This window comes from Nomascus leucogenys, chromosome 21 (genome assembly GCF_006542625.1).
Source record: "Nomascus leucogenys isolate Asia chromosome 21, Asia_NLE_v1, whole genome shotgun sequence".
Lineage (NCBI taxonomy): Eukaryota > Metazoa > Chordata > Mammalia > Primates > Hylobatidae > Nomascus > Nomascus leucogenys.
This window is the reverse complement of record NC_044401.1, coordinates 23,718,708-23,745,521: the sequence shown is the minus strand read 5'-3', so window position 1 is coordinate 23,745,521 and position 26,814 is coordinate 23,718,708. Positions and strand designations below refer to the sequence as shown.

The 26,814-nt window shown below is 34.6% G+C and overlaps 1 protein-coding gene across 5 annotated transcripts in view; it reads left to right on the top strand.

Moving 5' to 3' along the window:
* Nucleotides 1-26,814, top strand: part of EPHA6 (EPH receptor A6) — a 963,391-nt gene that overhangs the window by 579,861 nt on the left and 356,716 nt on the right. The window contains exons 1-2 of one of the 5 annotated variants that reach the window (XM_030801996.1): nt 19,064-19,068; nt 21,553-21,554. The exons of the other annotated variants lie outside the window; for them this stretch is intronic. The gene's annotated coding sequence lies outside the window, so the exon portion shown is untranslated. Of the gene's footprint in view, nt 1-19,063; nt 19,069-21,552; nt 21,555-26,814 lie in introns of those variants that run through there. 5 annotated transcript variants of the gene reach the window in all.

The window sequence follows — 26,814 nt, the reverse complement described above, 5'->3', positions numbered from 1 at the left end:
CATTTTGGATGAGATACAGGTTTTCATTTCTATTTGTTTTGTAATTTTAAAAATTATCATGTATATGATCTCACATTTCTGAAATTCAGCCTTATGATGGCAGCTTAGTCATGAAATCACAATCACAATAATCTGTATGAATAAGCTGGTGGTATTCCTCTTTTCCACTGAGTCAAGTGGTTGAAAATGTCTAAGTTTCTAGCTACTGCGATTTCATTCAATTCTTTGCTAATAAGAAAAGTAAGTTGCTTTAAAAGATAAGGTAAGATTAGAATATTATTCCACAGTCATTTACTTTTGAAGTCAGAAAATTGATACAAGAATGGCTTGTTTGAATTCATCAGCCATAAAGTCAGTAACTATTCAGCCTTTTAGGAAGTAGTGTCAGTAATAAGAAATACTGCTTTTGAGATATTACAATGTGATTTGAAAGAGAGAGATGATCATTTTTAAAGAAAATATCATATTATTCTGAGCTTATTTTTTATTGCTATCTTGCTTTATATTACTAAGAATTCATATATTGTAGTAAATTTTTAAAGCCCTGAACTGTCTCATTCTATTCCCTTGTGCAATATAAATTTTTTCCCTTCAAAAATTTCATTTGGTTTAATATGTAAAATTGTTGAAAAATAGTTTATATGAAGCACTTGCTGGATATATAATTCTTATAACAAAAGAAAATTCTACTTTAAAAAGGTGATCTTTCACTTTTGATCTGTGACTTTCGTTTTTCACTAAAAGCAAAACTTTCCAAAGCTTTTTCAGAAACCAAAATATGTTCTCCAATTTTATTTTGCCTTAGTTAGGAAAATAACAGTTATCTGAACTCCTGTTTCTATCAATACTTCCTATATTAGAATATAGCCTATTGTATATTTTAAGTGACTAAAGTATAAGTTAAGGCAAAGCTCCAAACTTCATATACCTCTCCACACCTATTTCTAAATTAATTTCTACTTTCAGCTGCCCACATCCACAGTTGCTAGCCTAACTTCCCTAATCAGCCAGACTCAAAACTTTTACTCTCCTACCCTTTTGCTTCTGTCATCTTTAACACTCACACCCTTTTACCTACTAATCATGAATCAGTTGCCAAATTACCATCTTGTTTTGGTACCTCTTATGATCATTCTTCCCTAGGACCTGGTGGACTACAGCCTTGGTTACTGCACTAATCTTAATATTCTCCATGATGTCGTTCTCTCTTCATCTTGACAAGCCACCTTACACATTAATATCCTTTTTTAGTTTTCATTTTAGATTCAGAGAGTACTTGTGTAGGTTTGTTATCGGGTATATTGCATAATGCTGAGGTTTAGGGTATGATTGAACCTGTCACCCAGGTAGTGAGCACAGTACCCAATAGGTAGTTTTTCAACCCTTGTCCTGCCCCTCACTCATCCTTATATTAGTCCCGTAGTCCCTAATGTCTATTGTTCCCGTCTTTATGCCCATGTGTATCCAGTTTAGCTTCTACTTATAAAAAAGAATGAAATTATGTCCCTTACAACAATGCAGATGCAGCTGGAGGCCATTATCCTAAACAGAAAACCAGATACCACATTACTACATTTTTACCAAATTTTTCACTACCAGATTTAAATATTTTTCCTATTCTTTAATGATATATACAATTTCTGATTGGCTTTGAAGAATTTGCATGGTTTGGGTCAACACTTCTTATCAGACCTAATGCTTTTATAGGATAAATACTTATTGAAAACCTACTATGTGTCCAGCCCATGCTGGCACTGGGTACACAAAATTAACAAGGCAAAAATGGTTCTTAGTGTGCTACCTTCTTTACTCACTATTTTTCCTATTTCTCCACAAATTAAAGGTTCTCTGTCATTCCCCAGCACAAAACCTGCCAGCTTATTAAGTTTAGAAAACAGAACTATGTTTTCTACATACACTGGTCATCCTGTCACAAAGGGCTTTCTTTCTCTCCTTGCAAAATAAAAGGGAAGGGTGTTTTTAGAAACAGTTGTCTTAATCAAGAAAAACACTCCCTCCTACTTACTTCTGTTGTGTCTAATATTAGTCTCTTTCACATCACTGAGAAAATACCAGGAAGAAGAATTTCATAAATTCCACAATTATTAGTGTTTTAAACTCTGTAACTAAATGTTAATTTTACCACATTCTCTTCTTACCAAGGCGAGATGGGGAAAGGGAATGAGATGGCAAAAGCTATTGAGCATTATTTATTTTCAGTTATATTGTATAAAATGACATCTTCTGCTTAATTTTATTTATTTATGCCACAGACAAATTAATCATTTTTTTTCTAACTATAAAAAGGAGACTTAAGAACATAGTTTATGAAAAAAATGGTCAGTGCATATCCTTGGTAATATAGCTCAGCTTAATTTTTTGAGGAAAATGTATATATCATATAAATAAAACTCTTGAATATTTGAATCCTTACTACAGATATAACATTAATGCTTGCAAATATTAATAATGGAATACTACTCAGCAACTAAAAGGAACTAATGACTAATACATGCCCCAACATGGATGAATACCGGTTTATTATGCTGAAAGGAAAAGCCCATGAAAAAAGGACTACACACTCTATGATTCATTTATATAAAATTCTAGAAAATACAAACTAACCTATAGTGAAAGAAAGCATGTCTGGGGACAGTGATGGAGGAGGAATGGATTACAAATGGGACAAGCCTAATATTTTGCAGGAATACAAATATCCAGTATCTTGAGTACAAGATTATTTCCCAGATGAAAACCTTTATCAAAGATCATCAAATTGTCCAACATATGCAGTTGTACCATAAAAGCCCTCACTACACCACTATGCAATCTATGCATTTAACAAAATTATACTTGTATTCCATAAACTTTCACAAATAAAAGTAAATAATATATACAGTTTATCATATGTAAGTTATAGTTCAATTAAAGGAAGAAACACTAAATTTTAATAATTCACCCTAATAGTAGAGAGTTATCTCGTGATAAATATGATTCCAATTTTCCCTGCAAATGTACAATTTTGTTAAAACTAAAGTACAGAATTATTTTTAAAAGGTAAATTGACTTATATGTGGAAGTATTAAAAATGAAATAGGCAGGCTTCTGACTGTAAGATCATCTGGCTAGTAGAACTGGCTGACCACATGTTCCAGTTTATCTACAAATCACATACAAAAACAAAAAAATCAACATGCACAGGAATGCAGTCTATTAGGCTAATAGTATGTTGTCAGAATCAGAAAGATTCTGTAAATCTCTAAGGCAGAAAGAGATGGATTGAATAATCTTATTATTGGCTTCTTTTTCTGAAAGAGAGCTTTCAGCTTTTCCCATAGTCTAATTTTGATTCAGAAATGCAAGTTCTAAACCAGAACACTGGACAGTCACTTCTGCACTGGTGGGTGCTGGTTCAATGAGACAGCAAGATTTCTGCCCAGGTCATTACTTTCTACATTCATTGAGGGATTTATACTCAACAGAAAATTAGAAAGGAAGAGAATAATGCCAAGAAATAATGGATTATGCTGAAGGCAAGGTGAGGGAGACAGAACATAAGTAATAGTTCATGATTTCATGTGCAGATTCCACATTTTCAGACTGCCAAATACAGAGGTCATGGGAATATCAGAATATTTAGTAGAACTATATCTGATAAAAACCATCTGGAATCTGAAAATCCAGGTATATCCACCTGTATTAGCTCAGGGTCTAAGTAAATTAAACCATGACTCACATGGACAAAAGTGGAACAAATATGATTCTCCTGCACTGTGTAATGCTAAATCTTGGAGATAATCCATTAATTGGGAAGTTAACAACAAAGGCCATTATGTGACTGATATGGTTTCACTCTGTGTCCCCACCCAAATCTCATCTTGAATTGTACTCCCACAATGCCCATGTGTTGTGGGAGGGACTTAGTGGGAGATAATTTGAATCATACTGTTCTCATGGTAGTGAATGAGTCTCACAAGATCTGATAGTTTTATCAGGGGTTTCTGCTTCTGCATATTCCTCATTTTCTCTTGCCACCACCATGTAAGAAGTGCCTTTCGCCTCCCACCATGATTCTGAGGCCTCCCCAGCCATGTGGAACTCTAAGTCCAATTAAACCTCTTCTCCTTCACAGTCTCAGGTATTTCTTTATCAGTATAATGAAAACACCAGACTAATACAGTAAATTGGTATCAGTAGATTAGGCTGTTGCTGAAAAGATACCTGAAAATGTGGAAGTGACTTTGGAACTGGGTAACAAGCAGAGGTTGGAACAGTTTGGAGGACAAGGAAGACATAAAAATATGGGAAAGTTTGGAACTTCCTAGAGACTTGTTAAATGGCTTTGACAAAAATACTGGTAATGAACGGACAATGAAATTCAGGCTGAGTTGGTCTCAGATGGAGATGAGGAACTTGTTGGGAACTGGAGCAAAGGTGACTCTTGTTATGTTTTAGCAAAGAGACTGGCGGCATTTTGCCCCTGCACTACAGATTTGTGGAACTTTGAACTTGAAAGAGATTATTTAGGGTATCTGGCAGAAGAAATTTCTAAGCACCAAAGCTTTCAAGAGGTTACTTGAGTGCTGTTAAAAGCACTCCACTTTAAAAGGGAAAGAGAGCATAAAAGTTTGGAAAATTTGCAGACTGATAATGTGATAGAAAAGAAAATCCCATTTTCTGAGGAGAAATTCCAGCTGCCCGCAGATATTTGCATAAGTGATGAGGAGCCAAATGTTAATCCCCAAGACAATGGGGAAAATGTCTCCAGGGCATGTCAGAGACCTTTGCAGCAGCCTCTCCCTTCACAGACCCAGAGATCTAGAAGGAAAAAATGGTTTTATGGGCAGGGCCCAGGGTCCCCATTCTGTGTGCTGTCTAGGGACTTGTTGCCCTGCATCCCAGCCCCTTCAGCCATGGCTGAAAGGTGCCACCACAGAGCTCGGGCTGTGGCTTCAGAGGGTGCAAGCCCCAAGCCTTGGCACCTTCCACATGGTTCTGAGACTGTAGGTGCACAGAGTCAATAATTGGGGTTTGGAAATCTCTACCTAGATTTAAGAAAATATATGGAAATGCCTGGATTGTACATTTGCCGGGGAGGGCTCTCATGGAGAACCTCTACTAGGGCAGTGCGAAAGGGAAATGTGGGGTGGGGGCCCCCACACAGAGTCCCTCCTGGGGCACCACCTAGTGGAGCTGTGAGAAGAGGGCCACCATCCTCCAGACTCCAGAGTGGTAGATCCACCTACAGCTTGCACTGTGCACCTGGAAAAGCTGCAGACACTCAATGCCAGCCCATGAAAGCAGCCAGAAGGGAGACTGTGCCCTTCAAAGCCACAGAAGCAGAGCTGTCCAAGACCATGGGAACCCACCGCTTGCATCTATGTGACCTGGATGTGAGACCTGGAATCAAAGGAGATCATTTTGGAGCTTTAAAATTTGACTGCCCCATTGGATTTCAGACTTTCATGGGCCTTGTAACCCATTTGTTTTGGCCAATTTCTCCCATTCAGAATGGCTATATTTGCCCAATACTTGTACCCCCGTTGTATCTAGGAAGTAATTAGCTTGCTTTTGATTTTACAGGCTCATAGGCAGAAGGGACTTGCCTTGTCTCAGATAAGACTTTGAACTGTGTACTTTTGGGTTAATGTTGAAAGGAGTTAAGACTTTGGGGGACTGTTAGGAAGGCATGATTGGTTTTGAAATGTGAGGACATGAGATCTGGAGGGGCCAGGGTGGAATGTTATGGTTTGGCTCTGTGTCCCCACCCAAATCTCATCTTCAACTGTACTCCCATAATTGCCACATATTGTGGAGGGACCCAGTGGGAGATAATTTGAATCATGGGGGTGGCTTCCCCCATATTGCTCTCAAGGTAGTGAATAAGTCTCACGCTATCTGATGTTTTTTGCATCTTCTTCATTTTCTCTTGAAGTGCCTTTCAGCTCCCATCATGATTCTGAGGACTCCCTAGCCATGTGGAACTGTAAGTCCAAGTAAGCCTCTTTTTCTTCCCAGTCTTGTGTATATCTTTATCAGCAGTGTGAAAACAGACTAATACAATGACTAATTAGAAATGCTTCAGAACTAGGAGAAATAACATAATATAGATAATTGAAGCAGTTCAAACCTCTGAAAATTTTTTTTTCTATAGAATCTAGAAACAAATATTATTTAAAGATGTTTAAGATTTTAAAAAGGGCTGGGAATGGTGGCTCACGACTGTAATCCCAACACTTTGGGAGGCCAAGGTGGGTGGATCATGAGGTCAGGAGTTTGAGACCAGCCTGACCAGCATGGTGAAACATCATCTCTACTAAAAATACAAAAATTAGCTGGGCATGGTGGTGGGCACCTGTAATCCCAGCTACTCGAGAGGCTGAGACAGGAGAATTGTTTGAACCTGGGAGGCAGAGGAGGCAGTGAGCCGAGATCGTGCCATTCCACTCCAGCCTGGGCAAGAGGGTGAGACTCTGTCTTACAAAAAAAAAAAAAAAAAAAAATTAAAAAGGATGTGCTTTGATCTCAAGGGAGAAAAACCATAAAGTAAAAACTTTATGCTTTTTGGATATTAAATGAGAGATAGATGTACTAATTACAGACATCAGAAAAATGATACATGATAAAGAATTTTAAAAGTTGGCATGAGAGGAAATAACATGTAGAAATGACAAATCAAACTAATAATGTGGCAGACAAATTTGCAAATCTCATCCAGGATTTTCAGAAATAGGAAACGTATTAAAGCAGTGAAACAGGAGTTCATGGGAGATAGAGAACAACTCTAGCATATTGGTGCTCCTTAGGAAGAATCCAGGAGTAGAGACAAAACTGTAATTGAAAACAGACCTTTAATACATGATCTGTCTGCAGAATTAAAAGATTTTCTGCATTAATGTTTGCCTAGACATGATCTGAAGACATGTTTTGTTTGTTTCAGTGTATGTTTATTCAACACAAGGATATTAAAAAATATATCTTTCTTTTTAATTATTATTATACTTTAGGTTTTAGGGTACATGTGCACAATGTGCAGGTTTGTTATATATGTATCCATGTGCCATGTTGTTTTGTTGCACCCATTAACTCGTCATTTAGCATTAGGTATATCTCCTAATGCTGTCTCTCCCCCTCCCCCCACCCCACAACAGTCCCTGGAGTGTGATGTTCCCCTTCCTGTGTCCATGTGTTCTCATTGTTCAATTCCCACCTATGAGTGAGAACATGCGGTGTTTGGTTTTTTGTCCTTGCGATAGTTTACTAAGAATGATGTTTTCCAGTTTCATCCGTGTCCCTACAAAGGATATGAACTCATCATTTTTTATGGCTGCATAGTATTCCATGGTGTATATGTGCCACATTTTCTTGATCCAGTCTATCGTTGTTGGACACTTGGGTTGGTTCCAAGTCTTTGCTATTGTGAATAGTGACGCAATAAACATACGTGTGCATGTGTCTTTATAGCAGCATGATTTATAGTCCTTCGGGTATATACCCAGTAATGGGATGGCTGGGTCAAATGGTATTTCTAGTTCTAGATCCCTGAGGAATCGCCACACTGACTTCCACAATGGTTGAACTAGTTTACAGTCCCACCAACAGTGTAAAAGTGTTCCTATTTCTCCACATCCTCTCCAGCACCTGTTGTTTCCTGACTTTTGAATGATGGCCATTCTAACTGGTGTGAGATGGTATCTCACTGTGGTTTTGATTTGCATTTCTCTGATGGCCAGTGATGATGAGCATTTTTTCATGTTTTTTGGCTGCATAAATGTCTTCTTTTGAGAAGTGTCTGTTCATGTCCTTTGCCCACTTTTTGATGGGGTTGTTTGTTTTTTTCTTGTAAATTTGTTTGAGTTCATTGTAGATTCTGGATATTAGCCCTTTGTCAGATGAGTAGGTTGCAAAAATTTTCTCCCATTCTGTAGGTTACCTGTTCACTCTGATGGTAGTTTCTTTTGCTGTGCAGAAGCTCTTTAGTTTAATTAGATCCCATTTGTCAATTTTGGCTTTTGTTGCCATTGCTTTTGGTGTTTTAGACATGAAGTCCTTGACCACGCCTATGTCCTGAATGGTATTGCCTAGGTTTTCTTGTAGGATTTTAATGGTTTTAGGTCTAACATTTAAGTCTTTAATCCATCTTGAATTAATTTTTGTATAAGGTGTAAGGAAGGGATCCAGTTTCAGCTTTCTACATGTGGCTAGCCAGTTTTCCCAGCACCATTTATTAAATAGGGAATCCTTTCCCCATTTCTTGTTTTTGTCAGGTTTGTCAAAGATCAGATAGTTGTAGATATGCGGCATCATTTCTGAGGACTCTGTTCTGTTCCATTGATCTGTGTCTCTGTTGCGGTACCAGTACCATCCTGTTTGGGTTACTGTAGCCTTGTAGTATAGTTTGAAGTCAGGTAGCGTGATGCCTCCAGCTTTGTTCTTTTGGCTTAGGATTGACTTGGTGATGCGGGCTCTTTTTTGGTTCCATATGAACTTTAAAGTAGTTTTTAATATATCTTACAGATTTTGTGATGGAAAAAAGTTATTGAAAAAAAGAAAAGATAATCAGATCTATACTCGGGTAGAATAAAAACTAAAAGGTGTTCCCTGGACATAGACTTCCTTACCTTCTGGAAGTCACTGACCACTTGAAGAAATAAGTATACATGTATGTACCTATGTGTACAATATAGTGCACACAAGATGAGGAATTCACAGAATGCCTAACTCATTACCATGGATCATTTTGGGCTTTAGGAACACGGGGTGGTGAGGGGGAAAATGTGCCACAAGACTTTCTTGTCCAGACAAGTTGCATTTCTTACTTGAAGAAAATGGAAACAGTCTGAGATATACAATGGATACCCATTTACTCTTAAACAAAAAAGGTACTTTCTGACACATTTCAGCTATGATGAGGTCAGATTTTAATACTCAAATAGTCTAATCACAGCATATTTAAAAAAATGTAACTTGTTTGAGAATCCATTATAAAGAAATAATTCCAGTTGATTTATGTAGCCAAATATCCATCTTAATAATATTGTAATAGTGAAAAACTTTTAATTTCCTTTTTAGATATATTATTCTGTGTGAAATCTCCCATAATTAAAACAACATCTGCTTCATCACTTGTCACAATTTCAAAGAGCATTATCTATGGTGTATTAGTTTTATTGTAGCATAGTTTCAACATCTGCTTCGTCACTTGTCACAATTTCAAAGAGCATTATCTATAGTGTATTAGTTTTATTGTAGCATAGTTTTATTTTATTCATGATTGTAAAGGCAACTTTCTCTCATATAGATGCTTTTTGTCTTAAATCTAGTCAATTTTCCTTTCAAGACAGTAGCATTTTCTTCTTGACCTTTATCATTAATTTTAGGCTTAGTTGGCTTTAACGTGCCACAGGAATTCTATTAATATTCAAAAATTTTTAAGCTTGTAATGTAAATATTTTAGTTGGCTTATATTTGAAAAGAAACAAAACACATTTTAATGAAAATACACTTGAGGGCATTTGAGCTAAAAGAAATACATAAAATAAACATTTTCTCAAAATATAGCTATTATATAAAATTTCTGAAAATATTTATTAGCATAATAATGAGAATTAATAGCCTATTTATTTATTATTGTTACCTATTATATTCCAAGCACTGAGCTAGTCACTTAACTTCACTAAAGTCACTAAATTGCCTTTAAAAACCCTATGACATAGACACTATTAGTATTTCCAGTTTATAGATGAGAAAATTAGGCATAGAAAAAATGAGTGAATTGCCAAGAGTTAGTCTGCTGAGCCACAATTCAAAGTAAAGAAAATTTAGCTCCAGACTTGACTGTTTTAAATCCTACATTATACATCCCTCTTAGGTAAACCACATCACATGTGTAAAAGTCAAGTTAAAGAGACAAATACCCTGCTTCTCTTGATTGCTCTGTCTTTTTCATAAGGACAATTATGTGCACACTCAAAAGCATTTTTTGATTTTCAGCAAGTGAAATTACTAGCAGGTTTAGAGGTTTTGCTAATGTGTACATCATATACAAATGCAACATTTTGTGATGACTTAAAAATGTTAGCGGTATCCTGGAGCATCAAATAATCATGCCTAATTAAATTAAAGAAACTTTTAGTCAGCTGTGAGCTGTGATTATTTTTTGGTTGAGCAGCTTACAATCCTTTCACCGTTCGGAGTCCAAGAGACTGCTTAGCACTTAACCTAAACATGGGAAGCACTTAATAAAGAAATTATTCTGTTCCCATTCAATTATGAATAATTAAATTATGCATTACTTTATTGTTCTTATTTTCTGTAGACTCTCATATTTGTATTATAACAAAGGTAATATTTATTTACAAATAATGTCAAATGGGATTTTACAAAGTTTAAATATCTATAATGTTAACTATTTAGAAATGTATATTTTAAATGAACTATTGTATGCATGATGAGCATGTTTTAAATGAAAGCCTGATAAGTATACAGTATTAGCAAAAGATTTAAATTACAGTAACTGATTTTGACATCCCCAGTAAATGCCAAGAAACATAGCTTTTATAGCAAGTTCATGGAAATGTTCAGATAAAATATTCATGAATTCTCTACTAAAAGAAAAGCCTCTTATGGTCTTGTTTGACAGAGGATGACCTTTTCTTCAATAAGTTCCCATCTTTGCTGTAACTTGGTGTTTAGATGCCCTGCTTAGATGAATAAAACATAGCATTTTGTTCTTTGTGTTTGCTAGTATATGTGATAATTAATAGAAAGGAAGACTTTGAAGTTTTAAATGAAGTAAGTGGGCTATTTTTTCAAAAGGCATTAAGGAATTTTTGAAGATCAATTTCCCAGCAGAATATTTGTCAAAGCAATTAGGATCCACCCTGACTTGGGTACCCCAGTAGTGCTCAATTGATGTGCTCTTTCAAATAACTAAAGCATTTTTAACTTTAGTGATCTGCGTTACTCATATAGTCTACCACCTGATGACTCTTACAAAGATGGATCAGCAATTCAGTTATATACAAAAAGAGACTTTATGAAAATACAATCAGTCAAATATACCACAGTTTTCAATATGTTGAAAACAAAATAAAGGGAAACATGAATTGGATAATTTTAAACCAAATGAACCATATAGAAACCGTCTAGGTTCAATTTAGTATTTATGCTTTTAGCTTCAGTCCCTGTATTCTTGAGAAAAAAGAAAGTAGTATCTAATGATAATGTATCTACAGAAAATAATAATAACTAAGGTAGCAAGATGTCATCTACTCATGTCCTGAAGATTTAAAAGTTTGCTAAGATGACCATACCCTTTTAGCAAATAAGGTATCATCTGGCTCCCAAAAAAGTGCCACATTAATTTTTGAAGTCATAGGATACCACCGATGCATTTAATCAGTAATTTACTGAATGGCCTGACTCAGAGTTAGGAGTTGATTCTGTAGTATTGAAAGACAAATTAGGACCTCAATATGTTGATTTGGAAAATAAGCTGTGGACTTACTAATATTTTTTATAGTGATCTCTCTATAAAAAGTTGTTTTTAATAGGGACTCTAACATAGCCTATCCCTGGAAAAGGAGTAATTGCATTCTGATTGTGGTAATTGTGTCTATATTCCGCCAAAACTCTCTGACATATACTGAACATATCCAGAAACACTGAATGAAGGGCATTACCCATATTTGGCTAACAAGTATTTATAGAATTAAAATAAGTAAAATGCCAAATTCATATTATTGGTAATATTCATTGAAAACATGCCCTGAAAATGAAATTCCAGCTTATTGGCATGATTTCTAGCCAAGTATTTTCAGTTAATCAAGTATCAATGGATGACATGAAATTTTTATGTCTATTTGCTGATGTACAATTAACATGATCTGGAGAATTCCGAGAAAGTATATTAGTTTGAATAAATGTTTAAACTTCCTAGACTAATCTTCTAGATTAGCATTCCCCCAAAGTATTTCTATAGAGGATTATTCCTGTAAAATGCTTTTCAAAAAGTGATTCCTTGGTCAATTAAGGAAATGTGGGCGGTATATTACTATCCTCACCACATACAAAGTAAAGTAGAACATTAAAAGCTCTGATAATTCCTTCAATAAGGAAACTTGTTTAGCTTTTTGCAATCTAGTGTCTCCAAAAGGTACTTAACTACAAAATCCTTTACTTGTATAGTATTTATTAAAATCCTAAACATCTAATTTTCTGGAAAATGATTTCCAAGGTAGCAAATGCATATACCAGAGATATTCAATTTTAAAAAACATCTTTGGGAAATATTTGGCAAAACTGTCTCACATATGAAGAAATAAATTGTTTTCTATATGGCATCTCAGTATGTAGAATATGTAAGTTTTTTTCTAGATTTATAATGTTGACTATTGGAAAATCTATAAGGTTAAGTGAAATGGCTCTTTTATGACTATTATAATGTTTATTCAATGTTGTCTTTTGTCCACAACAATAATAACAAGCCAGGTATTTTGAGTGCTTGCCATGTATCAGGCATTAAGTACTTTAAATGAAATAATATACATATTGCTCACAATCTGAATGTTGGATATGATATTATTATTTCAAGTTCTTAGAAGAAGAAACGAAGGAAACAGAGAAGTTACCTAAAGTGATGACAGTCTCATGACCAGTGAGTAGCAATGCTGGGATTCAGTCCCACGTAGCCTGGCTTCAAAGCCCCTATGCTTAATTACAGCACTGTGCTGCCATATGTAGGAGAACCTGAGCTGACTCTCCAGAGTCTCCTACCATCTCCACTCATTTACTCATTTGTAGCCTTAGCCTGTCAATGGTTACTAACATATTTCAATGAAGAGGAAACCTAGTATTATTTCAAAAGTTTGAAACACTTTACTGTCCTCCTGACACATGCCAACATAGCACTAGTCAATTCAAACTCTTGAGCCTGAGTCAACGAATAAACTTTTCAAAGGTTAATCTAATATTTTTTCCCAAAGTAGTATTCCAAATCGAAAGAATTTATGAATATGGTAATTTTTTTATTTTAGATAACATGAAATAATAGAAACATCATACTATTTCCCCCTTTTTTGATATTTACAATCTGGCTTGACTCAGCATTTCCCAAACATATTTGAGTATAGAATACTTTCTTTATGGCAAATATATCAACATCTTGAAGAACTCTGTTAAACCCACACTAAGTTTGGTAAATAAAGTACTGAGTTATGAGCAGTGATATGCTGATGAGTGTTTAAAAACTAGCTCTCCCAGGGTAAAAATAATTTTTTAAAGGCCTGATTTGCAGTGTTTACCAAGTTGTAGTATAAATACCTTCATCATGGCTGATCTAAAGCTACCAGACTAAGTTGCTGAACACAGAGTAGGGAAAAGATGGACACAGTAGGTTCTGGCAAACTGATGAGAACTAGATACAGCTCATCATATCTTTATCAATCTTGACAAAATCTATAATTTCTTCTTTTATAACCATAAAAATTAGTATCTTTTGATGTGGAGATCATTTTACATAAAAGACCAAGAAAGATATTTAAGAATTATATTCAAGGGTCTTATTTAAGTATCTTTACTTTATGTGGACACATTGAAAAGTCACATTTGAACAAAGTCACTCAATATACTTATGAACCCATAGACCTTCTCAGAAATTCTAACATTAAATGCATATCAAGATAATCTATATCCTAATAACTCTAACTATTTAAATGTATACTCTTATAACAAAAAGACATAACATAATCTAGAATAAAAGGACATAGTATGTACTTAGGGAAAAATTACACACAGATAATCATAAGGTGAAAAGAGGTAAGAAGTTTAGATCCAGGTTTGTTTCAAAGACTCACTATCTATAGAGCTTTGCTTCTTAAATTGTGTGCCCTATGGAGTTCCCTGTAGTGCCTCCAAATATTCCTTTATCTAAGTGTGTTTGTCCATTCTCAAACTACTATAAAGACATACCTGTGAATGGGGAATTTACAAAGGAAAGAAGTTTAATATGCCCACAGTTCTGTGGGCTGTACAGGCTTCTGCTTCTGGGGAAGTCTCAGGAAACTTACATTCATGGCAGAATGCAGAGGGGAAGTGGGCACATCTTCACAAGACTAGCAGGAGAGAAAGAGCAAAGGGGGAAGTGCTACACACTTTTAAACAAAAGTGTTAAACAACTAGATCTTGTGAGAACTCATGCACTATCACAAGAACAGCAAGGGGGAAGTCTGCCCTCATGATCCAATCACCTCCTACCAGGCCCCTTCACCAACATTTAAGACTACAATTTGACATGAGATTTGGGTGGGGACAGAGAGGCAAATCATATCATTCCACCCTTGGCCCCTCAAAAATTTCATGTCCTTCTCACATTTCAAAACACAATAATGTTTTTCCAACAGTCACCCAAAGTTCTAACTCACTGAAGCATTAACTCAAAAGTCCAAGTCCAAAATCTCATCTGAGACAAAGTAGCTCCCTTCCATCTATGAGCCTGAGAAATAAAAAAAATCTTAGTTACTTTCCAGAACTGTGAGCTGATTAAACCTTAGTTACTTTCAAGATCTGTGAGCTGATTAAACCTCTTTTCTTCATAAATTACCTAATTTCAAGTATGTCATTATAGGAGTGTGAGAATGGACTAATACAGAAAATTGGAATAAAAGAAATAATAAGGGTACAGACATCAGGTAAATACACCCATTACAAGAGGGAGAAATTAGCCAAAACAAAGGGGCTACAGGCCCCATGGAAGTTCAAAATCCAATAGGGCAGTCATTAAACCTTAAAGTTCTAAAATGATCTCCTTTGACACCATGTCTCACATCCAGGGCACACTGATGCAAAAGGTGGGCTCCTACAGCCTTGGGCAGCTCTGTCCCTGTGGCTTTGCAAGGTACAGCCCCCCTCCTCACTGCTTTCACAAGCTGATATTGAGTGTCTGCAGCTTTTCCAGGCACACAGTACAAACTGTCAGTGGCTCTACTCTTCTGGGGTCTGGAGGATGGTGGCCCTCTTCTCACAGCTCCACTATGCAGTGCCCCAGTTGTGACTCTATGTTGGGGCTCCATCCCAACATTTTCCCTTTGCACTGCCGTAGTAGAGGTTCTCCATGATGGCTCTTCCCCTGCAACAGACTTTCTGCCTGGACATCATCCAGATGTTTCCATACATCCTCTGAAATCTAGGCAGACACTCTCTAGTCTCAACTCTTGCCCTCTGTGCATCCACAGTCTTAACACCATGTGGAAGCCACCAAGGCTTGGGGCTTGCACCCCCTGAATCAATGGCCCAAGTTGTTCCTTGGCCCCCTTTTAGCCATGGCTGGAGCGGTTGTGATGCAGAGCACCATGTCTTGAGGCTGCACAGAGCAGAGGGTCCCTGGGCCTGGCCCACAAAACCATTCTTCCCTCCTAGGCCTCCAGGCCTGTAATGGAAGGGGCTGCCAAGAAGGTCTCTGAAATGCCTTAGAGGCATTTTCCCCATTGTCTTGACTATTAACATTTGGCTTCTATTTACTTATGCAAATTTCTGCAGCTAGCCTGAATTACTTCCCAGAAAATGAGTTTTGCTTTTCTACCACATAATGGGGCTGCAAATTTTCTAAACTTTTATGCTCTGCTTCCCTTTTAAATAATAGTTACAATTCATTTTGCTTATGCAGTTGAGCATAAGCTTTTAGAAGCAGCCAGGCAACACCTTGAATGCCTTGCAGCTTAGAAATTTCTTCTTCAAATACCCCTAAATCATTTCTCTCAAGATCAAAGTTCAACAGATTTTTAGAGCTGGGGCACAATGCTGCAATTCTCTTTGCAAAAGCACAGCAAGAGTGACCTTTGCTCCAGTTCCCGATAAGTTGCTCATCTCCATCTGAAACCACATCAGCCTGCTTTTCACTGTACATATCACTATCAGCATTTTGGTCACAACAATTTAACAAGTCTCTAGGAAGTTCCAAACTGTCCCTCATCTTCCTGTTTTCTTCTGAGCCCTCCAAACTGTTCCAACATTTGCCAGTTACCCAGATCCAAAGCCACTTCCACATTTTCACGTATCTTTATAGCAATTCACCACTCTCATTACCAATTTTCTGTATTAATCCATTCTCACACTCCTATAATGACATGCCTGAGATTAGGTAATTTATGAAGAAAAGAGGTTTAATCAGCTTACAGTTCTGCAGGCTGTTCAGGCCTCTGACTCTGGGGAGGCCCTAGGAAACTTACAGTCATAGCAGAAGGTGAAGGGGAAGCACATACATCTTCACATGGCTGGCAGAAGAGAGAGAATGAGGGAGAGGTGCTAAACACTTAAACAACCAGATCTCATGAGAACTCATGCACAATCACGAGAATAGCACAAATGAAGTCCGCCCCCATGATTCAATCACTTCCTACTAGGCCCCTCCTCCAATATCAAGGATTAGAATTCAACATGAGATTTGTACGTGTACATAAAGCCAAACCATATCACTAAGCTCTCCTTATCCATATCACGAAATGCTCTTTGATACATGTATTTCAGTCAGTCTTTCTCATGAAAACTTCAGAGACAACAAAACCATCCACGATTACGCTACTAGCATTTAAACCATGATTACTGCATTAAAACTGTTGGAGAAGAAAACTTTTCTTTTAATCTTCTTAGTTCAGTGATTTGGGGGCTGCAAATTAGACTGACAAAAGACAGGTCAGTGAGCAAATAGATTTTTACTTATATCTGTACAAAGGTGTTCACAGAGAAATGGGACTCAAGGAGGGAGTTAGGAAGTTAGAATTGGGGGTTTATGTACAATCTTAACAAGGAAAGAGGAGAAGAGAACAATTGTTATGGGAAAAAAATGACTTTAAGAAAGACAAATGGGCCCATAGGAGGATGGGTGAGAGAGATGATAGTTTTGTGATAATGTCTGTTTAGATGATTACTTATCCTATTGCTGACTTCTTCTCTTTTGTAACGGGAGGCAATCCTCCTGGGATACTAAACTGGAGAGGGGATTTATGACAGCTGAATTCTTTGGAAATTCTCTGCTTTTAGGCAGATAAAGGAAGTTTGGGGGGAAAAGATCCTCATCACAGATATATTCTGGAGCCTTTCAAAATGAATCTGGACAATGACATATGTTAAGTGTAGAGGCAGTAGGACAACCAAGAATGCAGGGAGATGGTGACTAAAGTAAGGAAACTGATCTGCACAGCTATTCTGAGGTTTTTCTGCAGCACAGTGTTAGGCCAGGAAACACCATCATTGTGGATATTTGAAAAACAAAATGTCCAGCAATCAGAGGCCATTTGTTAGTTGACAGCTGTTGTGGGCCCATTTTGAGCCTGATAGGTTACTTCTCTTTAAGAAAAGATTTGGCTTCCTTAAGAAGCAGGCAAAGGGAACTAACAGGCTACAAATACAAATCGAAGACAAATTCATACAAATTAGTATATAGATAGTAAAAAACTGACCATTGATTGAAATTGGTCTCTCAATTCAAAGCAGAACATGATAAGAATTAAAGCAAATGATATAATTCTAAAATTTTTAAAGACAGTAGTAGTGCATACACTCAGAATGATGCTCAAAATACTTTAAAACTTTATGGCATGGGCATTAGCCAGTTGGAGCAGTACTGGCTGAAAATAGTTGATATGGTCATGATGTTGTGTGCTGGTCAGCATTGCACATGTCAGATATTTATATTATCTCATTTTTCAATAACTCCCTTATACCTGACCTAATGTAACTTGAATGTTTGGAGTTAGATGTTGCTGAATTATAATATTTATTTTTTGAAATTAATATTATATTTATTTTTCATACCTACTACATAATTTATCATAATTGTAAGAAAACAAATATTTCTTGATTGCATAAACAAACCCTGTAAATGTATTTGTACAAGGTTTAAAAGGTTTTACAAGGTTTAAAAACATTACATTGAACTTTATGTATTTTTCCTTAGAAATATAATTTAGAACATAAAAAGCAAGATTATATAGCACAACATGTTGCATTTTAAGTAAAGTATGAAAATGTGGCAAAGATTTTCAATATTATTCATTTTGAATAATAATTAGCACATTTTTGGTTTTAAAATTCTTTGTAATCCTGTTAACTTATGCAATAAATGTGAAGCAATGTTATGTTTAACAAAGATGTCACAAAAATCAGGGGAAAAAAATGAAACATATGCCCTGAATGCTTTTGAAGCTACTGTGAGAACATGAAGTCGAAATTATGAGCTGGCAGCCAACATGAGAAAACACAAGCTTCTTCTCTGCATGTAGTAAGTGATTTGTGAACAACAATTACTAACTAGAGAAAATGAGGGGAAAACACAGGGCTCAGCCAGGTGTTACTTTACCTCAGTGATTTACTCTGCTATTTGATCAATGATGAGAACAAAATGACCCATATCCTCAGGAAGCCATGAATGTTTCAAGGCAGTTGTGAAAGCACCTGGCTACTTGTCTGACACAAAGACTACGTCCATTAAGGAAGATTCACGATTTATTTCTATGGGCTTGAACCAGAAACAATGGCAGTGAATTTGCTGTTGCATTGCATTATTCCTTTAATGAGAGAACAAAAGCAGTTTTGCAGCCCCATTCTGGTGAACTGGCAGGAATACCAGCATCTCTCTGAACCACTGTGACAAGATCATTCAGCATTCCCTTCAGTAGCCAGTAGTATGAGCACGTTCTCCTTTTCTGTACCTTCTGGAATATATATCCCATAGATATATGATATATATATATTCCAGAAGGAATTTCATATATATATATAACATATATATATACACTGTGTGTATATATAAATTATTTTCCCTTTAAACTATTTTCATAAATTATGAATAATGTAATTATTCATACACACACATATACATATTGTATTATGTGTATAACTTCCACTCCCAAAAAGCAATAGGGATAAAAACACAAAAATGCACATTTTAAAAATATTTTACAGCTGGAGTATACAGAAAACATTATATAGAATCTTAGGGTAAGCTGTGATATCCTACAAAATCTATAGAACCCAGCAAAATTTCACCAATTAGAATTTTACTGATCAAGAGTTATTAAACTGTATCTAGGAAAAGGAGATGACAGTTCATGGGATGGAGGCCCTACGAGGGTGATGGGAAAGAATGGGTTTAGAATTAGTGAAAAGGCAATTGATACTGGGGCATTTTCAACCAACAATCAAATCATTCGGAATATTTTTGCTTTTGTTTCCCAATACAAATAATTTTTAAAATGTAACTGTTAAATAATGGGAAATATTGATAATCCAGGAAACGAACCCAAGGTAGCTTTTACTATTACACAATAGAATCATAGCATAGTGTATTTTATTTTTAAATCAATACTGTATGTTCAAACTCTTACCATTTTGAAATAACCTTTCCTTATTTTCTGGCATTACTATTATCATTATTATAATTATCTTTTTTTTACTTTTTTACATTCTACTTTCATAAAATGGTGGTCATATGCATGGAATACGTAAATCAATTGGACTGTGCTTATATGGTGTCATAGAGGATTTATAGAACAAAAGTTCAGAGGGCATGACAATTGTCTGGTAAGACCTTAAACAAGTTTTAAACATTTTGAATATAAAAGATAGTCAAATGAAAGCTACCTAATGTGTTTGTGTGGCACCATACTAGGTCCCATGGGCGGTTCCTATCCTTAAATTTAGCACCGTTGGTACAGTACAGTTCATAAGTGCTAGACTTCAGTCAGAAGTCTGTTCTTCACATGTTAGATAACTTTGGGTAAGTCTTTTCCAGGCTGATCCCATTTCTTCACCTTTAAAATGAGAAGTGCTGTACCTACTAAGTTACAGTGTATATTAAGTGATTCAATGTATGTGAAAGAGCGTAGGAAATAGAAAAGTGCAGTACAATATATTTGTGTATATTCTATAATATAAGGAGGAATAGAAGAGCTTCAGATAAGGGCAGCCAATTGCTGGATGTCACGAGGAATAGAGAGTAAATGTTCTAGGAATTCAGACATAAAAACCAATTCCATCTGAAGTTATAAAAGAAGACTTAAGCTAGTCTGGTGTTCTATCTTAAGGGAAAAAAAGGAAATTGCTGCTATTTTATTTCATATTATGAATGAAAGTCTTTAAATGGGGACTCTCTTCTAAAATGCCTAATGTTATTCATGGGTTGTTTCACAGCCCCAAAATATGACTGAAATTTTCTTGTCTGTTTATGCACCTTGGGGGTCCAACAGAAAAAGATTTTTTTCTTTCATGAGACATCCAGTAAGCAAATTTATAAAATTTATAAGTCTAATTTTCATAAAGCTTCATAGTTTAAAACACTCTTGAAGCCAATGGTCTTTCAGCTAGCTACCACTGCAATTTTATGTCATCACGTAAATTGAAGAATAAGCCACATGTATCACTTTATAGTTATAGCTTATAAATATATTCATGTTTGGGCTTTACATTTTGAAAAGTATTAGCATTTTGAATTACATCTTAGAATAAATATTCAGAATATGACATGAGTTAAGATTAGGTTTAGGTAGGCTCTTTGGAATAAAATTATTTCCCCTTTAAACTGTTTTAAAAATTATGAATAATACAATTACTTGTTAAAGTAATTTAAAAATCATTAGCTATTGCACAATTTCAAGATATACTTCTGTTTTGCTCTTCTTACATCTAGTTTTACTAAGCTAGCATGGTAAATTGCTAATGCATTCACATATAAATGTGTGTGTGTGTGTGTGTGTGTGTGTGTATGGCATCACATATAGGATTTGGGGGTATTTGCTATTTACAAAAAAAATGGAATCATGTCATACATATTTTTTGTAACTTGTTTTTGACACTTTACATATTATGCTTATTTTTGTATGCCTATATATACATACTTTTTAAAATGTATTGATTTCTTCTGTTTCTAAACTTTTTACAAAGTACAACAATAAAATTTGCATGTAAAGCTTTATCCACTCATACTAAAATATTTTAAAGATTTACATCTCTATAAGTTTTATTACTTGGCTGCTTCCTTTCCATAATATTAGTTAAAATGATTTTAGTCATCTAGTTATTAATGACTTGTCATATTATTTTATTTTTTACCTTTAAAATAGCTTTTCAATTAGCTCTTTTTTTTTTCTGTACCTGGAACCTGATGCAAACTTTTTGTTGAAGAAATCAGAAATCAGCTGAGGTCCAGAAGTTACAAACCATATTCAAATATACCTAGGATATTTCTACATTTAAAACCTATTTTTAAATTATCATATGTAATTTGTATAATTGTACAGATCAAATAATAATACTTTTGCCTGGAAAAATTACTAGAAACCAGTGTTCTTGATTTTAATATAAACAGATGTTATAAATGAGGAATTTGTTTAATGTTCAGATGAGGTAGGCCAAATGATTGATTTTTCTTTATGGCCAGGCCAACTTTCTGAGATTTGGGAGAATAGCCTATGTTAAATTCCTAGAAAGTACTGGTACAACATATATTCTTTTTACTGAAACACGACAAGTAATAATACGGTCAGAAGAATCTCAGAGTGGTCCAATTTGAGGATACTTTTTTCTCTCATATTTCAAAGAAACTGAATTTTATAGAATCTGTTATATAAACAGTTTTTCAAATGCCTCTGGAACTAAATAATAGTCAGTAGTTGTGTACGGTGTAAATTACTGAAAACAGCAGCTAAAGACAAGCTCAACAGTGAGCATGTTAAATCACAGTCATAAGACTTATCAAAGAGAAATTAAAAAGACACAGATTATCCTGACAACTTTAAAGATAACTTGTCTGGTCTCACCTCTGTAATTAAGTGCTGACAGTGCTGTGGCATTTCGACTCATCATTAATACAGAGAATTTTCACTCTGGCAGAGAGATAGTGAGAGTTTTCTGTGCAAACGTTTTCACAATTCTTCCACTAATGTCTTGTCAAGCTACCAGCATCTCACTGGCATGGCAGGAGGAAGTAGGAAGAGTGAACAAGTAATTTTATACTCATTGACCAACCTCTCCCCATTTTGCTCCCCACTACCCTCTCCAGACTCTGGTAATCATTGTTCTACTCTACTTCTAAGAGATCAACCTTTTTAGATTACACATATGAATGAGATCTTGTGGCATTTGTCCTGTGCTGGGTTTATATCACTTAACATAATATCTAGGTTCATGCACGTTGTCACAAATGACAGGATTTTGTTATTTTTATGGGTGAGTAGTGTATCATTGTGTATATAGACCATAGTTTTTATCTATTCATTTATTGATGGACAGTCAGGTTGATTCAGTCTCTTGGCAATTGTGAATAGTATTGCAATGAACATGGGTGTACATAAATTTGTAACATATGAATTTCATTTCCTTTGGCTATTTACCCAGTACTGGAATTGTTGGAAATATCTCCGTCTATTTGCAGCCAACTGCTTTTCAAAAAAGATACCAAGAACGAAAACTGGAGAAAGGTCAGTCTCTTCAACATATGACATTGCTGGGAAAACAAAATATCCACATGCAGAAGAATGAAACTAGATCCCTGTCTCTCACCACTTAATAAAGTCAACTTAAAATGGATTAAAGACTTGAATGTAAAATGTGAAACTATGAAACTACTAGACGAGAACATAGAGAAAACACTTCAAGACATTGGTCTAGGAAAGGAATTTTTGGATAACACTGCAAAATCCCAGGCAACAAAAACAAAACTAAACAATTGGGATTAGGTCAAACTAAAAAGCTCTGCACAGCAAAGGTTGATTATTTAATCAACAGAATGTGGAAAACACCTGCAGTAAGGGAGAAAATGTTTGTAAACTATGAATGTGAAAGGGATTAATATACAGAATATATAAGGAGCTCAACTCAACACTGTAATAATGATGACCCAAATAATCCAGTTGTTAAATGGGCAAAATATCTAAATAGATATTTCTGAAGAGAAGACATACAAATAGCCAACCTGTATATGAAAAAATATTAAGCATCATTAATCATCAGGTAAATGCAAATCTAAACCGCAATGAGATATTACCTCACCCAAGTTAGAATGGCTATGATGAAAAAGACAAAAAGTGACAAATGATTGCAAGGATATAGAAAAGGGGGAACTCTTATACACTGTTGCTGGGAAGGTAAATTAGTACAGCCATTATGGAAAGCTGTATGGAGATTTTTCAAAAAATTAAAAATAAAACTACCATATACCTTTCTTACATAAGGTCATTTGTGCTTACTTTGGGCACACCAGATAATCCAGGCTAATTCCCCACCTCTGAATTCTTAATAAAAACCACAAAGCCTCTGCCATAAAAGAACATTCACAGATTCTGGGAATTAAGATGTGATATTTCAGGGCTGTTACTCATTTTATTACAGTACAGCTGTCATATTGGTTTAACATACTACAATGTTATTTTCAAATTCAGAAAGAAAACAAGAACATAAAATAAAGTACTAACTTGCTGCATATAAGTCTCACATGTATATTTCAAACTCATAACTAGGTTTCAACCACATGCAGGAAATAGGTAACAATATATATTACCATTAAACTCTGATTACAAGAAAAAAACATATAAAAACAAAAGCACAGGAGACAGATATTCGTAGGAACTATCGTGATATCTGAAGCACAGAACATTTAAGAAACATTTCCAAAACAAAATATAGGTCAGAAGTATTTTGAAGCATGTTCTCAGGTTTCAAAAAATGTCAATTAACATGATAAACATGTATCACATCTACAGAATTTCACAGGTAAAATTATGGTGTTTGATTATACTGTCTCCTTCCTGAGCATACACGAAAGCAACACTGTTGTGTGCTTTTGCTTTGCAATTATACCCGTTAGTTCATTAGTAAAGAGGAAGGAAAAAGTTATATAGTCTTAAAATTTTGTTCTGATTTGTACTTTCTGGTTTGTATTATTTATTTTATTTTAGTATTATTCTTTATTGACATTTCATTGAGTTTTTTATTATATTTCCCTTAAAACACACCTACCTACACACACACATATTCCTGTCCTAAAAGAGGCACAAGGAAGAAAATAAAAGAAAAACGTAAAGAAATAAGGCAGTAAAAAGCATTTAAAAAAGTAAATGAAGAAAGAAAAGAGTAAAGAAGGAAGGCAGGGGCATCTTAGAAAGAAGAGAAAAAAGGAGAGAAAAGAAAAGAGGATGATAGATGAGGGAAGGTGGAAGAGTTAATTCTATTTATGCTAAAAATTAGAACCTAGGACACAGTTGGAAGTTATAGGAAGACAGTGATTCCATATGAAAGCTTTTTAAACAACTAGAGGTTTACAAAAAGGAATGGATAGCCTTGTGGGGTAAGGTACTCATTAATGCTGAAGCAAAAAATGGATAAGAAGCTATCAAAGAAGTGTCAAGGGATTTTCTGGATTGCTGGAAAAAATACATTAAATGGCTTATAAGGTCGATCTTCATACTAAGATTCTATTGTGTAGCATTCACTATTAAGATTTTCATTGTCACAAGTATGTGTATATGAGTGTGCTCTCACTATCTCACTTCCTCACATACGCACGCATGCACACACCCTGGTAGGTAAACCTTAATATATCTAGTATGCTTATAGATGACTGAGAATTAGCATTATTTAATACAGTTTTAGAAACATAACTCTATAACCCATATCATAAGTATTGAATTTTCAAAATAATGCATATTTGTATTTATCCATAGCGTGAATTTGAATAATAGTATTGGGAATATTAAAAAATAACATTTTCAAAGGCAACAAGGATATTTGTGACATTATTTCTTGCCTTTAGTTTTGAGCATAGATTTTAATTTTGAACTTATTACACTAAATTGGAATTCATTTTAGGAGAAAATGTGGTAAAAAATGTAATTTTTCAATTCTTTCTTGGCACTATGATTTAATATTAAAATTTACCTTCACATCTCTTTATTAAACAATTGCTCAACTCCTGTGAGATTTAGCATTCTTAGCTTTAAAATAAAGACAGTCTCCATTCCATTGATTTATGAGATTGAAATAAGACAAATATACATGGAATAAAATAAATATTTAATAAAAATATTGTCTTGAGAGCAAAATAGTTAACTAGACTAATTTAGGATTTCTTCAAGTATCTCCACATAAGCATAAGAAAATAATACTCATCTAATTGTAAACGAGGCCTCTTTTGTTAACTAATTCCCCTATACATTTTTTTCCTTCAAATTTTTGTTACATAGTGTTTGGGAAACTATTGGAAACGTAGTCATCAGAAAGGTTTATATTTAAAACCATTTCAGCTATCTATTCAACAATCTTTTTCTTGAAGATCAAAGCTAAGATTTTGAAGACTTAAATAAGGATGTATATCAGAAATAAAATTCTGCTGAAAACTATACCGAATACATAATTCTTACTCAGGGAATACTGCTTGAGCCTTCAAGTTATTCCATCAGCCTCTGATCTGACAAACTCTAGATTTTATTTTCCTGCTTTTTTTTCCCTGACTTTTTAGCATCAGAGATAAAAATCAATAGTTGCTCTTCTGTGTCCTAAAATCAGTTTTTCTCATATGGAAAATAAATGTATATGCTATATTTTCTGCTTTTTATTCATTACTTCAAGAGTGTTACCACCATATGTCAGACTCAAATGTCATATAATCCTGGATTATTAAGAAAAAAATCATTAAATATATTCAAAACTAACTCTTGAGCTTTCATATATGGAAGTCTCATTTTAAAATAAAATTCTATATATTGTTGGCCTCTGTGAAAACAGAAAATCCAGCATTTGGGGGTGTATATTGACCTGTAAATTGTTTCCCTCATCCTCTCCTTTAATTCATTAACCATTTAAAGTGTGTGCTTAATATATATTGATTCAGTTCTTACAAGTATGTCTCAGAATATCCAAGTTATATGAAGTAGTTTTCTTAATAAAAATTTAACAAAATCAAAACTTTGTGCAAGAACTGTGAAAACTCTAATAGGAAAGTACTGGAAATTTCAACATTAGATAAATACTCCATTCTGTATACTTAATGATTTCATTAAGTATACAGAATGGAGTATTTTAGCAATTAAAATAATAATTACAGATACTATTTCAAAATATGGAATTGGATTTAGTATGCATTGTTAAAAATAAATGGAATTATGTGCATTTTATAACTATGTAAAATATGTATATTAACATATGAAAGGAATGTGCAAAAGCAAAGAGATTTTAGGGTTTAGGACATTTGGACCATGAAATCCATTTTTATTTGTTACTGTTTTATAAAAGTATAGGATGGAACTCGTAAAATTTAGGTGATGTAGGTGTACTATTAATTGCCCCCTGGAGAATTGGAAATAGAAAAATAGTACCTATATTTTTCTCAGTAGTCATTCTTTTACGCTGTGGCTATAATTGAATTTCTTTTAAGTTTTGCAAGGGTTATGGTGCTGACCTTGAGTGCTAAATCATTATGAAGCAAAATGTAAAACACTGGTAATATTGCTTTAGACATTGTACATTAAACTGAACATTAGCCATAAGATTGTATATATGAAAATGACATTTTCAAAAATTGTAATGAATTGATATGTTTAAATCAACCTCTAATTTGTATGATTTTTCTTTAAAGTTATAATTTATCCATCAAGCATGATTTAATATATTATTACATTATAATTCAAGAACATTAATGCAGCTTCCAACAGGGACAAATTTATTAATGGTGGTTTATTAAGAGTGAATGTGTCTTAATTTAAATGGTAAATTATCTGAGCACTTTTTCTGTTCTTTTTTTAATGAATTGAGATTTAATTAAGTTGA